Raw genomic sequence first — 14,970 nt, 5'->3', positions numbered from 1 at the left:
ACATCTAGTGCACACTGGAAACAGCATATTTTACATCCTATTTGTTAAATTCAGACATATCGCACAGGACTTTTAAATTAAAACCAAAAGAACTGCTATAAATCAGGAACAAAAACAAAGTTGCTGGAAAAGCTCAGCAGGTCTGGCAGCATCAGTGAAGGAGAAAACAGAGTTAACATTTCGGGTCCAGTGACTCTTCCTCAGGACTTTTAAATTGCTTGATTGCTTGACGGCTGATGTGTAGGTGTACAGTTAATTGAAACTATTCTCAGGTCAGCAAACTGGCTCCCAACACAAGATCGGTCAAGATTGCAGTGGTAATATGGCGCACTGACCTTTACATACAAGGGTGGTGCAGTGGTAGTATGGCGCACTGACCTCTACATCGCCAAGGCCAAACGCCTGCTCTCCGACACCTCCTCCGACCAGCCCCTTGATCATGACCTCACCCCCGAGCACCAAACCATCATCTCCAACACCATCCATGACCTTATCACCTCAGGGGACTCCCACCCACAGCCTCCAACCTCATTGTTCCCCAACCCCGCACGGCCCGTTTCTATCTCCTTCCCAAAACCACAAACCTGCCTGCCCTGGTCGACCCATTGTCTCAGCCTGTTCCTGCCCCACCGAACTCATCTCCACCTATCTGGACTCCATTTTCTCCCCTTTGGTCCAGGAACTCCCCACCCACGTCCGTGACACCACCCACGCCCTCCACCTCCTCCAGGACTTCCAATTCCCTGGCCCCCAACACCTCATTTTCACCATGGGCATCCAGTCCCTATGCACCTGTATTCCTCATGCAGATGGCCTCAAGGCCCTCCGCTTCTTCCTGTCCCACAGGCCCGACCAATCCCCCTCCACCAACACCCTCATCTGCCAAGCCAAACTCGTCCTTACCCTCAACAACTTCTCTTTCGATTCCTCCCACTTCCTACAAAGGGAGTGGCCATGGGTACCTGCATGGGCCAAAGCTATGCCTGCCTCTTTGTTGGTTACATGGAACAGTCCCTCTTCCGCACCTACACAGACCCCAAACCCCACCCCTTCCTCCGTTACATTGATGACTGTATATGCGCGGCCTCTTGCTCCCCAGAGGAGCTCGAACAGTTCAGCCACTTTACCAACACCTTCCACCCAACCTCAAGTTCACCTGGGCCATCTCCAACACATCCCTCACCTTCCTGGACCTCTCAGTCTCCATCTCAGGTAACCAGCTAGAAACTGATGTCCATTTCAATCCCACTGACTCCCACAGCTACCTAGAATACACCTCCTCCCACCCACCCTCCTGCAAAAATTCCATCCCCTATTCCCAATTCCTCCGCCTCCGCCGCATCTGCTCCCAGGATGAGGCATTCCACTCCCGCACATCCCAGATGTCCACGTTCTTCCAGGACCGCAACTTGCCCCCCGCAGTGGTCGAGAACGCCCTTGACCGTGTCTCCCACATTTCCCGCAACACATCCCTCACACCCCACCCCCGCCACAACCGCCCCCAGAGGATCCCCCTTGTCCTCACATACCACCCCACCAACCTCAGGATACAACGCATCATCCACCGACACTTCCGCCATCTATAATCCCACCCCACCACCCAAGACATTTTTCCATCCCCTCCCCTGTCTGCTTTCCGGAGAGACCACTCTCTCCGCGACTCCCTTGTCCACTCCACACTCCCCTCCAACCCCACCACACCCGGCACCTTCCCCTGCAACTGCAGGAAGTGCTACACTTGCCCCCACACCTCCTCCCTCACCCCTATCCCAGGCCCCAGGATGACCTTCCACATCAAACCTAGTGAGTTTTGAGAAGATTTGTAGCTCAGGTTGAGGTTCTGGATGTGAGTTTGCTCGCTGAGCTTGAAGGTTAGTTTTCAGACATTTCATCACCATTCTAGGTAACATCATCAGTGAGCCTCCGACGAAGCGCTGGTGTTATGTCCCGCTTTCTATTTATCTGGTTAGGTTTCCTTGGGTTGGTGATGTCACCTACACAGCGTATTCAAAAAGAATGGGTACCCTATGAACACAGTCCGCCGATTCCTCAGCAATAAACCCAAACAAACAGACAAAACGGGCTCAGAAACCATAACCACTCTCCCCTACATCAAAGACATTTCCGAAGTGACTGCCAGACTACTCGGACCTCTTGGCATCAGGGTAGCCCACAAATCCGCCAACACACTAAAACAGCAGCTAATGAACTTAAAAGACCCTATACAGACAACAAATAAAACGAACGTCATCTACAAAATACCTTGCAAGAACTGTGACAAACACTACATTGGACAAACAGGCAGAAAGCTAGCCACCAGGATACATGAACATCAACTAGCCACAAAACGACATGACCCACTATCACTCGTATCCTTACATACAGATAAGGAACGACACCACTTTGATGGGGACAACACATCCATCCTAGGACAAGTCAAACTGAGACATGCACAAGAATTCCTAGAAGCATGGCATTCCAACCCGAACTCCATCAACAAACACATTGATTTGGAGCCAATCTACCATCCCCTGAGAAAAAGAACAGGAAATGACATCACCAATCCAAGGAAACCTAACCAGATAAACAGAAAGCGGGACGTAACACCAGCGCTTCGCCGGAGGCTCACTGATGATGTTACCTAGAATGGTGACGAAACGTCTGAAAACTAACCTTCCAGCTTAGCGAGCAAACTCACATCCAGATGTTCACCTGCACATCTGCCAATGTGGTATATTGTATCCATTGCACCCTCTACATTGGGGAAACCAAGCAGAGGCTTGGGGACCGCTTTGCAGAACACCTCCGCTTGGTTCGCAACAAACAACTGCACCTCCCAGTCGCAAACCATTTCAACTCCCCCTCCCATTCCTCAGACGACATGTCCATCATGGGCCTCCTGCAAGTGCCACAATGATGCCACCTGAAGGTTGCAGGAACAGCAACTCATATGCCGCGTGGGAACCCTGCAGCCCAATGGTATCAACATGGACTTCACAAGCTTCAAAATCTCCCCTTCCCCTACTGCATCCCAAAACCAGCCCAGTTCTTCCCCTCCCCCCACTGCATCACAAAACCAGCCCTGCTCCTCCCCTCCCCCACTGCATCCCAAAACCAGGCAGCCTGCCTCTGCTTCCCTAACCTTCTTCCTCTCACCCATCCCTTCCTCCCACCTCAAGCCGCACCTCCATTTCCTACCTAGCACCTCATCCCGCCTCCTTGACCTGTCCATCCTCCCCTGATTGACCTATCCCCTCCCTATGTCCCCACCTATACTGTCCTCTCTACCTATCTTGTTTTCTCTCCATCTTCAGTCCGCCTCCCCCTCTCTCCCTATTTATTACAGGTCCCTCTCCCCACCCCCTGTCTGATGAAGGGTCTAGGCCCGAAACGTCAGCTTTTGTGCTCCTCAGATGCTGCTTGGCCTGCTGTGTTCATCCAGCTCCACACTTTGTTATCTTGGATTCTCCAGCATCTGCAGTTCCCATTATCTCCTATACAAGATTGGTCTGCTCTGATTTCCAAAGTTTGTCTTTGTATATCCATACATACATTCCCTCAAAAGTATTCATCAGATTTCTGTCCTCATCTTCCTAGGACATGTTCTAACCAGCAGCATTTTGGTAGATAGTCTCTCTGTGCAGGGTTCAGGATATGTAAAATTGTCTTTAATTGCTTCTTAAAATGGCACCGTAATCCTCGTGAGTTCATGTGCCCCTAATTATCATCCCTAAGTTAACTGTTCTCTGCATTCATATTGTCACCCAGACCACATAACCTAAGGACCTTGAAAAATGGCAACGGCCATACTAATCATCAGAGTGGACTAATAAGTGATTTTTTAAAAAATAACATTACACACCATCTTCAGAAGTCTCAGTAATCTCCTGCATTATCTTTAGAGTCCTATCCAAACCGAAACAACATAATTATTGATATCCAGCCTTGATTAGCAATGGATTTGACTCTTCATTTAGTTGGAATGTTTTTTCAAGTCTATTAAATACCACTGAATGACTCCAGTTTTCTTTTCACTGTTGACGCTTATTCTTTGACAAGGTTTTCTAATTTACAAATTTGTCCCAAATTACTGGTCTTTTTATTTGTGGCTTTGCGTCGTTTCTCTTCTCCTTTCTTCTCTGATGTAACTTTGTCACTAGGGGTGTCAGCCAAACTGCTGATTCCATTCCGATCAATCCTATCTCTCTCCAGTTTCAGACATCAACTTATCTCAAACCCTGTAGTATGAACGTCAATCTTTCCAAAGGCTCGATCATCCTCTCCAGAAGGGCAGAGATCAGATGAACACCATCTTTTTGGTATAGATTTTCATTGCTCCAGAAATTGCTTTATTGTCCCAAGGTCATGGATTGTGCTATCTTCTAGCTTCTCTTGAACTTACATTAACCTTCTTATTTTTTAGCCCATCTAGGTAATGAAAACAATTGAGATTTTCTTTATCAATCTATTACCTAATTCCTTTTTGAAAAACCTAAGATATATTTCTGTACATGCCATTGGGTTCCAACATGGACCACAACTTCTTGTTTCAAGTCCTTCTTTGAAGTCAAGATAATAAAATGTGAGGCTGGATGAACACAGCAGGCCAAGCAGCATCTCAGGAGCACAAAAGCTGACGTTTCGGGCCTAGACCCTTCATCAGAGAGGCCCGAAACGTCAGCTTTTGTGCTCCTGAGATGCTGCTTGGCCTGCTGTGTTCATCCAGCCTCACATTTTATTATCTTGGAATCTCCAGCATCTGCAGTTCCCATTATCCCTTCTTTGAAGTCTGCAGCTTTGCCCCCAGCACCAGGGAGGCACACATCATTCTGATCTCTTCATCAGAACTGCAATAAAATGTCACCTCAATTTCTAATCGCAAATCTCCCAGTATGACCACATTTTTCCAGCCTTGTTCTCACCAAGACAGTCTAAAAACAAATGCAGGACTCCTTTAGAATACAACAGCTATTCTGACTCTCTGTCACAACTAACTGTGCTTGTGCATTGCTGATATTGCTATGTTGTGGTGTATGACAAGTACTCATCGGGGCTGATTTAAATTGTTTGAATGATTTTCTTCAATACAAGTTTGGGTTTATATAACTAACATAGGATGGGGAATACTGTGAAGAGAGACAGCTGGAGAATTAATGTTTTTGGGATAAGGGACTTCTAATATATTATTTTTGTTATGGTTTGATTAACAGAGAAGCAAATAAAGGTAATGTGTACAGATAAAATACAACAGTTGCATTTACAAAGCTCATTTCCCAACCTCAGGACCACCAAAGTGCTTTAGAGGCAATGATGTACTTTGCGCATGTAGTCTCAGTTGTGGAAAGTATTGTTCAGATGCTCATGTAGTTCTAAAAAAGCTCTAGTTGTTAGAAGAAAATAGCTACAGCCTTTTGTGAAGTGCTAAGCTCATGAATAGCTCAAAAACAAATACTATTCAAAGGAACTTGAACGTTTATTTGTTTAACCCTTTTATGAATAGATTCAAAGCTGCTGTGTTATTTGATACGAGTTCAAGGATTTGAAAGTGATTGTTGTTATAAATGTCTTCATTATTAAATGTTTGGTGTTTAGTTCTGTTAGGCAAGCATTGATTCGTAAAACCAGAACCGATAAACAGAATAGTTACAGCTCAGAAGCACACCATTTGGGCCACTTTGTCTATGCAAGAGCAACTTCTATAGTTTGCTCTACAACTTGTGGAAAGATACTGAAAAGACTCATTGGGAAGGGCACGGTCTCAGATTGTCTTGAAGAATATCCAGGTTAACACGTGAAGGAGTGCTGCACCATAAAAGATCCTGGGAGGAGCTTACAACTGCTGCAGGAAGCCTGAAGCAAGGTGGGGTTGGAGAATTTAATTGCTCAGTAGGCCAAAAGTCAGCTTCCTAATAGTGGAATGAAACTTGAGAATCCAATTCTCCAAACGTTAAAGGCAAGTGAAGTTACTCAATGGCAAGCATTGACAAATCTGGATCAAAAAGGCAGGGAGGTAAGATGGCCTAAAGAGGAGGACTGATGTGCGGGGAGAGGAGAAAGGGGTGTCTCAAAAGAGAGGTAGTGTGTCTGTTGCAAAGTGAGGAAGAGTATTGTTGTCATGGGTGTGGGCCTCCAGGGTGGATGGGGAGAGATATTTCCAGACAGGAATCGTGGTAGAGAGATGGTCATTATGGTTGCTGTCAACAACGGACAACCTAGAGTTAAACTGAGTTATTGGACAGCAGCTGAAACAGTGAGAGGGGGGGAGTGAAAATTCCATGGTTATCATGGTCACGATGGCTTCATGTGGCTCCAAGCATTCCTTCCAGATGATGAAACAGCAATTTATTTGTGTTTCAATTTAATTCACTGTGTCCTTTTTCTTCATTTATTCACTCACAAGATGTGGCTCTCTCTGGTAAGGCCAGCATTTATTGCCTGGCCCTTATTACCCAGAAGGCAGTTAAGAGCCTGTGGGTCTGGAGTCATGGATAGGTCAAACCAAAGGACCCTGGCAGATTTAATTCCCTAAAGGGCATTAATGTTTTTTTTTAACAACAATGAATACATAATTGCCATTCTGTTTTTCATTGCATTCAAATTTCAGCACAGTAGGTTTCAAAAATATGTCCTCGGAACATTGATCTGAGGTTCTAGATAGCTAGTGCAGTGATCTTACCAATATGCCACTGCTTCTGCTAGACTACTAATGACGTGATCTCATCTACATTGGTGCAACCAAATGCAGGCAGGTGACATTCTGATATGCACAGATGCAGATATACCTACTAGAGAAGGTGCAAAACTCAACCTTCTCTTGGGAAATAAGATAGGACAAGTTACTGAGGTGTAAGTGGGGGAGCATTTTGGGATAAGTGACCATAATTCCATTAGTTGTAAAATAGTCATGGAAAATGATAGGCCTTGGATAAAAGTTAAAGTTTGAAATTGGAGCGAGGCCAATTTTAACAGTATTAGGTAGAACATAAACAATACTTACTCACCTCCATTTACATGGATAAGGAGAACCACCAGTTCAATTGGGACAACACCAGGATCCTAGGACAGGTCAAACTGAGACAAGCACAGGGAATTACCAGAGTCCTGGATCGCCACCAAGAAGGCCATCAACAAACATCTAGAACTGGACCCGAGATATACACCACTGCGAAGAAAAACCAGAAATGAAGTATCCAATTGTATCAAAGCGCAGAGTTTAAATACCAGGTGGTAAAACACAACAGCATTTCACCACAGGCTGCACTAATGATGTTACCCAGCAGCGTAATGAAATGTCTACAGACCAACGAACCACCTCAGCAAGTAGACTAGCCACAGCAAAGGCTAGTAGAAGTAAGGAACACCAGATGACTAGAGATACTAAGGCTCTGGGAAGGAGACATATGTCAGGGATAGACAGCTGGCATCAAGTCAATCCCCTGAGGAGTATAAGGAGAATAGCGGAATACTTAAGAGTGCAATCAGGAGGGCGAAAAGGGGAGAGGATATAGTTTGGAAGATAAGCTTAAGAACAATCCAAAGTGAATCCACAGGTATATTAAGGTAAAAAAAAACAGTTAGGGAGAGAATACAGCTAAAGATCAATGTAGCTTTCTATGTATGGAACCACAGGAGATGGACGAGATACTAAATGAATATTTCGCATCATATTTAAGGTGGAGAAAGACATGGAAGCTACGGGAACTTGGGGAAATAAGTAATGATGTCTTGAAAACAGTACACATTACAAAAGAGGATATGCTGAAGATCTCAGAAGTCATAAAGGTAAATAAATTGCCGGGACCTGATCAAGCATATCTCAGGTCATTGTGGGAAAGTAGGGAAGAAATTATGGGGCACCTAGTAGATATTTCGTACCATCCACAGCCATGAGTGAGGTACCAAAAGACTGGAGGCTGACTAATGTTGCGCCATTATTTAAGAAAGGCTGCAAGAAAAGCCAGAGAATTATAGACTGATGAGCCTAATGTCAGGTGGTGGGTAGGTTGTTGGTAGGGATTCTGAGAGTCAGGATTTACATGCATTTGGAGACACACGGACTGATTAGGAACCATCAGCATAGATTTGTGCTTGGGAAATTGTGTCTCTCAAACTTGATTGTGGCTTTTGATGATGTGACTAAGAGGATTGATGATGGAAGAATGGTAGACATTGTCTATGTGGACTTTAGCAAGATTTTTGACAAGGTTTTGCATGGTATACTGGTTAGTAAAGTTAGATCACATGGGATCCAGGGAGAGCTAGCCAACTGATACAAAATTGGTTTGTTGGTGGAAGACAGAGGGTGGTGGTAGAGGGTTAACTTTCAGACTGGAGGCCAGTGACCAGTGGTGTTCTGCAGGGATCGTTGCTGGGTCCACTGTTGTTTGCCATTTATACAAATGATTTGATGAGAATATAGGAAGCAGAGTTAGTAATTTTGCGGATGACACCAAAATTGGTAGTATAGTGGACAGTGAACAAGTTTATCTAAGAGTACCCTCCCATCCCCCTTTTCTGATGAAGGGTCTAGGCCCGAAACATCAGCTTTTGTGGTCCTAAAATGCTGCTTGGCCTGTTGTGTTCATCCAGCTCCACATTTTGTTATCTCTTTTATCTAAGAGTACAACAGGATTTGAATCAGCTGGGCCATTGGGCCGAGAAGTGGCAGATGGAGTTTGATGTACATAAATGCAATGTGTTCTGTTTTGGTAAGACAAACCAGGGCAGGACTTACATAGTTAGTTATAGGGTTCTGGAGACTGTTTTCAAATGTAGAGACCAAGGGGTTCAGGTACATAGTTCCTTGCAAGTGGTGTCACAGGTAGGCAGGGTGATGAAAAACACATTTGACATGCTTGCCTTCATTGGTCAGAACATTGAATGTAGCAGTTAGGACGTCATATTGCAGCTGCACACAACATTGGTAAGGCTACTTTTGGAGTACTGTGTACAATTCTGGTCACACTGTTGTAGGAAGAATGTTAATAAATTAGAAAGAGTGTACTAAAGATTCACAAAGATATTACCAGGACTGGATGGTCTGAGTTATAAGGAGAGGCTGGAATAGGCTGGGACCTTTTTCTCTGGAGTGGAGGAGGTTGAGATGTGATCTTGTAGAGGTTTATGAAATCATGATGGACATAGATAATGTGAATAGCAAAGACTTTTTTTCTAGGATAGGAGAGTTCAAAACCAGAGGGCATAGGTTTATGGTGAGAGGAGAACAATTTAAAATGGATCCAAGGGGCAACTTTTTCATACAAAGGATGGTGTTTGTGTGGAATGAATTACAAGAGGAAGAGGCAGGTACTGTTCTAACATTTAAAAGACATTTGGACAAGTACATGAATAGAAAAGGTTTAAAGGGATATGGGCCAAATGCAGGCAAATGGGATGAGTTTTCGTTGGAAAACCTGGTCAGCATGGATGAGTTGGACTGAAGGGCCTGTTTCCATGCTTATGGCTCTTTGACACAGACATCTCATTGTTTGCGGAGGATTCAATCAGGAATTTCAGGAATGTTATGTGAAATCCAACTGGAAGTTTTATCCCTGAAAACGGGAGACTATGAGGTTGAGGGAAGCAGAAAAGGTGCTTCAAACAGCGACAGGTTGAAAAATTTTTCTGAGGGCAGAGGAAACATTCAAGCTGCTCCTGGTTCCATATATACCTTCTATCAAAATCAAGATTATGTCAGTTTATGAGCAACCTGCAATGATCCCTTGTAGGACAACCTGTTAGAATGCTTACCATTTGCTATCAATAGATGGAGGTAGTAAGGGGAAGTGATGGCCTCGTGGTGTTATTGCTGGGCTATTAATCCAGAGACCCCGATTCAATTCCTGCCAGGGCGGATGGTTCAATTTTTTTTTTAAAACCTGGAATTAATAGTTTACTTGTTGATTGTCAGAAAACCCTTTTGGTTCACTAATGCCCATTAGGGAATGAAATGGCCATACTTAACTGGTCTATCCTGCACGTGACTCCAGACCCATAGAAATGTGGTTGACTCTTTAACAATTAGGGATGGCCAATAATACTAACCTGGCCAGTGAATCTCTTGTCCCATGAATGAATATTAAAGAAGTCAAAACCTGTCTGTCATTGGATCTCAAATAGGCTCCCACATGAAACATTTGCAAAGACTCTTATCAAATCGGTGATAAATAAAAATAAAAGGGGAATTGGGCAGTAAGCTCATGCAAATGGGGCTCCCCGTCCTGTACAATTGGTTCTTCCATTTTCTTTATGACTCTGCCCATATTTCAGAAAGAGTTGCTGAACAGTAGCTTTCTTTGTTATAATAATAAGAATGATGTAAAAAAAAGAGGCTATTAGGATTTTGAATCCCTACTAGTGCAATGCAGATCCATAAGTGCTTTTGAAAAGAAACATGAACATCTAAAAAATACATGTTTTGAAAAGATATGACCATAGGAGAGGTTAATGAGCTCATCCAGCACAGAAAAAAAGGAATAAGCTATCACCTTCCATGCAGCACATTTTATAATTCTGTTGCTTCACTCATTATATAGACACTCCCATGATCTGAAAGGCATGGAAGAAATACATAAACCATCCACTGGAGCAGAATAAATTAATAATTACTAATTGATTTTTTAGAATAAAGTAGTTAGCAGTGGTTTCATTGCACTCAGCATTACGTGAGAAACAAATAGATTCATATGTGAGAGACTAATGAAACATATAAAATCTAGATATAAATGCAATCCATTTTATTTTCATTCTCTCCATTTCAGTCAAGACTTTTTGTCAGCTTCCTAGTAACGCGTCATCCATCTCCCCAGGATGAATTTCTATCCAAACATTACAAGTTACAATGGGACTGTCCATGTCTCATTATTATGCTGGCTCTGTGTATAATCAGGGTCCAGCTCAAAATGAGAATGCATTCTGAATAGAAAGTAGGTCAGAACCTAAATCCAACAGGGAACAAACTCCAGTCTGCGTTCACCTTAATCAAGATACTGATGCAGCTGGGCAGAAAGCCGTCCCAGTATCTTGTTCACTCTGCATTATTTTTGAAAGTTGCTGTATTTAACTACACCTTAAAAATATAAAATGCTACAATATCTGCTTGATACTTTGTTCCTACCAAGACATCAGATCTTGGGTACAGCGCTATTTAAGTATTAAGAGCAGGTGCCTGCATTTCCATCAGGCTTACCATGGGGTGAATCCAATGATCCACTTTGTTTTCAGAGCAGCTTCAAGGCCCTGGAGAGCACAGAATATTTCCTCATTACCCTATGACCCCTTTCAGTGTAATTGCAGATGATACAACACTTGCCCATTCACCTCCTCCTCTTCACTGTCCATGACCCAAACATATAAGACCATAAGACACAGGAGTGGAAGTAAGGCCATTCGGCCCATCAAGTCCACTCCTCCATTTAAATCATGGCCGATGGGCATTTCAACTCCACTTCCCTGCACTCTCCCCGTAGCCCTTGATTCCTTCTGAGATCAAGAATTTGTCAATCTCTGCCTTGAAGGCATCCAACATCCCGGCCTCAATAGCACTCTGTGGCAATGAATTCCACAAGCCCCACCACTCTCTGGCTGAAGAAATGTCGTCTCATTTCAGTTTTAAATTTACCCCCTCTAATTTTAAGGCTGTGCCCATGGTCCTAACGGAAACAACTTCCTAGCGTCCACCCCTTCTAAACCATACATTATCTTGTAAGTTTCTATTAGATCACCCCTCAACCTTCTAAACTCTAATGAGTACAATCCCAGGATCCTTAGCCGTTCATCATACGTTAAACCTACCATTCCAGGGATCATCCGTGTGAATCTCCGCTGGACACGCTCCAGGGCCAGTATGTCCTTCCTGAGGTGTTGGACACATATCTTCCAGGAGTAGCGGCATTTTACTTGTGCTTCTTTCAATCTCATCTACTGCATTCACTGTTTGCAATGTGATCTTTGTTCTATCAATAGGAATGACTCTGAACCTCCAATTGCTTGCCATTTCAATAAATCACCTCATGCTCATACTGACATCTCCATACACAATAAACAACCCTTTTGTCTACTGCACTGGACCTCCACACCATCTGTTCTCCTTGCCCATCCCCTGCCTCTGTCAAATGTACAAAATCAGAAATCGCACAACACCAGGCTATAGTCAAACAGGTTTCTTTGAAAACAAAAGCTTTTGGAGCCTCGCTCCTTCTTCAGGTGTTGTCCACCTCAGTCCGACACCGTCACCTCTACATCAAATGTACAAAGAAAACCCCATTTTCCAACCCCTTTCCGTTCTGTAGAAGAGTCAAAGCAGACTCAGAACTTTAATTCTATTTCTCTCTTTCCATAGATACTAGTAGACCCACTGAGTTTCTTCAGTGCCTACTATTCTTTCAGTCTTCCAGCAGCTGCGAGGCAAAATATTGTGTTCCAGCTTACAATGTAAGCATTTAAAGATCCCTGTACTATGATAAAACTTGTAGACAGTTCTGAACTTTTTATAGTCATAATTCAACCTTTTAACTGTGGCTACCTAAATTTTATCATAGTGGCACGGAGGGTAACTAAATGTGTCATTTTCTGTATTTTGAACCATAAATTTGAACCAACTTATCCCAGAGGGTATAAGCCTAAAGGCCTCTTGGAAGGTTATTGCAAGTTTGATATATTGTAAGGTTTGATATTAGCAGAAGGAAAAAAAAATCATTCACTTAGCAGAAGCAAGGATGAGCAAAATGTTCCTTTATTTAGTTGGAAGTTTTTGAATTTATTTTGAAGAAGATCTGATTGGAATCAGATAGAAGAATCATTTCTCAGATACAAAGGAGCTTGTTCATCACAGTTAAAGTAATAAGTGACTTCATTGAAAGATGCAGTTTCAAGACTTCTGGATCAAGGGCATTTGTTTAGAACTCTGAAGATTATTAAATAAAAACAAAGAAAGTCTAAATTCTCAGTTGTGTGTGTTTTGGAGAGAAAAGGCTTCTCAATGTATGGGACCGAAAATGAAACTAAGCAATTAAGTCAACCTACAGGTTTGTCAAGGGAGATTTATCTGCTTTTATATGAACTGTAAAGTGATGGCATTGACAACCAAATGGCATTTTGTTTGTCATGTGCTTTGAAAGATTTCAACTTGTATTCTATTTAGTTATTTTGGTTTGGTTAATTGAACTTTTTAAAATTTATTTTGCGTAATAAACTTCTATTTTGTTAGTAAAATGGAATCTGCAGCCTTGTATGAAATCTCAGAACTCTCTTGCTGAACCTTAACCTCAACTCTAATCCCAACCCTAACCCTAACCCTAACCCTACCCTTGCCCCAACTCTAACCCTAACCCTAACATGTCAGTGAAAAACCACCATGCTAAATTAGAAATAAAACAAAATATGACCTATTAAACCAGATTCTATCTGGATCTGACTTGGCCAGTATTTCAAATCAATAAATTACCAAATGCAAACGCCTTCAATAAACAATGGAACAGCAAACATAAGGAATGGCTCAATTCACATATACACTGTAATGCTTTTTAATGTAGTAGGTGCTCAAAACCTTGAAACTGGACACAGTTGATTTAATGCGTATTCAAAAATAATTTTTATACATTTTATAGGATAGCTGTTACAACACATGTATTCTTCATTGTGACATTTTTGGAACTAGTTTGATGCCAAAATATAATCTAGTCATTGAAAGGTTCCTATCAAGGCAATAATGCCTCTTTAAAACTGCTGCAACCATAGTGTAAGCCATGTTTGGAAGTGGAATATAAGAGCTGGACATAAGACAAGGAAATCCTTGTTCCTGCAGATCTTGACATGAATGTTAATTTGAAAAGTTACCTTTCAGCCAAAAAGCACATGAGCTTGTGCTTGTGATTAACTACATGAAGAGTTCCAAAGTTAAAATATACCATAGGCTTTTCTACACAAAGAATGGATTCTTAAAGGGTTCTATACAATATGGGCTATTTAGAAAAATGTGGCAGAATCACATGAGAAGCTCAGTGAAGCTTACTTGATACTGAGAGGAATTTGCTGTATCTTTTAATAGGTTCTGAGCATCAAAGCGTGATGCTCACTAAGCAGCAACAAGTTGACTATCAAAGGGGGACTTTTAATTGTTAATGATACAAATTCATATGTAGCTTTCTATCCTAACATCTGGTTCTAGCAAAACTGGATTCCCAAAATTCACAATGTGGAAGTCAACACAGATACCTCGTAACTTCAACTTGCTGCTTGCTCCAACAGACCTCCATGTTAGACATCAGGCACCAACATCTCAGGGCACGCCCCACGGGAACCAACCAAAGGGCACTTCACATCCGCATCCAGAACCACATACAGGACCATATCCACTCCACACATGAATATTAACATCCAACATATGCCAGCCTCTAAGCATTAGTGGCTTCACAGGTCGGGGATGAGTGAGGAAAGATGTTGCAGGCAATACAGAAACATAGAAACAAAGAAGATAGGAGCAGGAGGAGGCCATTTGGTCCTTCAAGCCTGCTCTGCCATTCATCACAATCAATAGCCTAATCCTGCTTTCTCTCCATAACCTTTGATTCAAATCGCCCCAAGAGCTATATCGAGCCACCTCTTCAATACATTCAATGTTTTGGTATCAACTACTTCTTGTGGTAATGAATTCCACAGGCTCACCACTCTTTGGGTGAAGAAATGTCTCCTCAACTCTGTCATAAATGGTCTACTGCCAAATTCTCTGACACCTGGTTCTGGACACACCCACCATTGGGAATATCCACCCTGTTCAGTTCTGTTAGAATTTTATATGTGTCTATGAGACTCCCCCCATTCACCCGAACTCCAGTGAAAGCAATTCTAACCGAAGCAATCTCTCCTCATACATCAGAACCACCATCCCCGAAATCAGCCTGGTAAACTTTTGCAGCACTCACTTGAGAGCAAGAACATCCTCCCTCAGAAAAGGAGACCAAAACTGCACAC

At 42.8% G+C, this 14,970-nt stretch overlaps 1 protein-coding gene across 2 annotated transcripts in view; it reads right to left on the bottom strand.

The window, feature by feature from the left end:
* The window catches only part of rab9a (RAB9A, member RAS oncogene family), a 56,599-nt gene that overhangs the window by 20,380 nt on the left and 21,249 nt on the right, over window positions 1-14,970 (bottom strand). For both annotated transcript variants that reach the window (XM_059650374.1, XM_059650375.1), the window contains exon 2: window positions 7,002-7,162. The gene's annotated coding sequence lies outside the window, so the exon portion shown is untranslated. The remainder of the gene's footprint in view (window positions 1-7,001; window positions 7,163-14,970) is intronic.

The sequence above is a fragment of the Stegostoma tigrinum genome, chromosome 12 (assembly GCF_030684315.1).
Source record: "Stegostoma tigrinum isolate sSteTig4 chromosome 12, sSteTig4.hap1, whole genome shotgun sequence".
Lineage (NCBI taxonomy): Eukaryota > Metazoa > Chordata > Chondrichthyes > Orectolobiformes > Stegostomatidae > Stegostoma > Stegostoma tigrinum.
The sequence above is the reverse complement of the archived record's forward strand: the minus strand, read 5'-3'. Positions and strand labels throughout refer to the sequence as shown.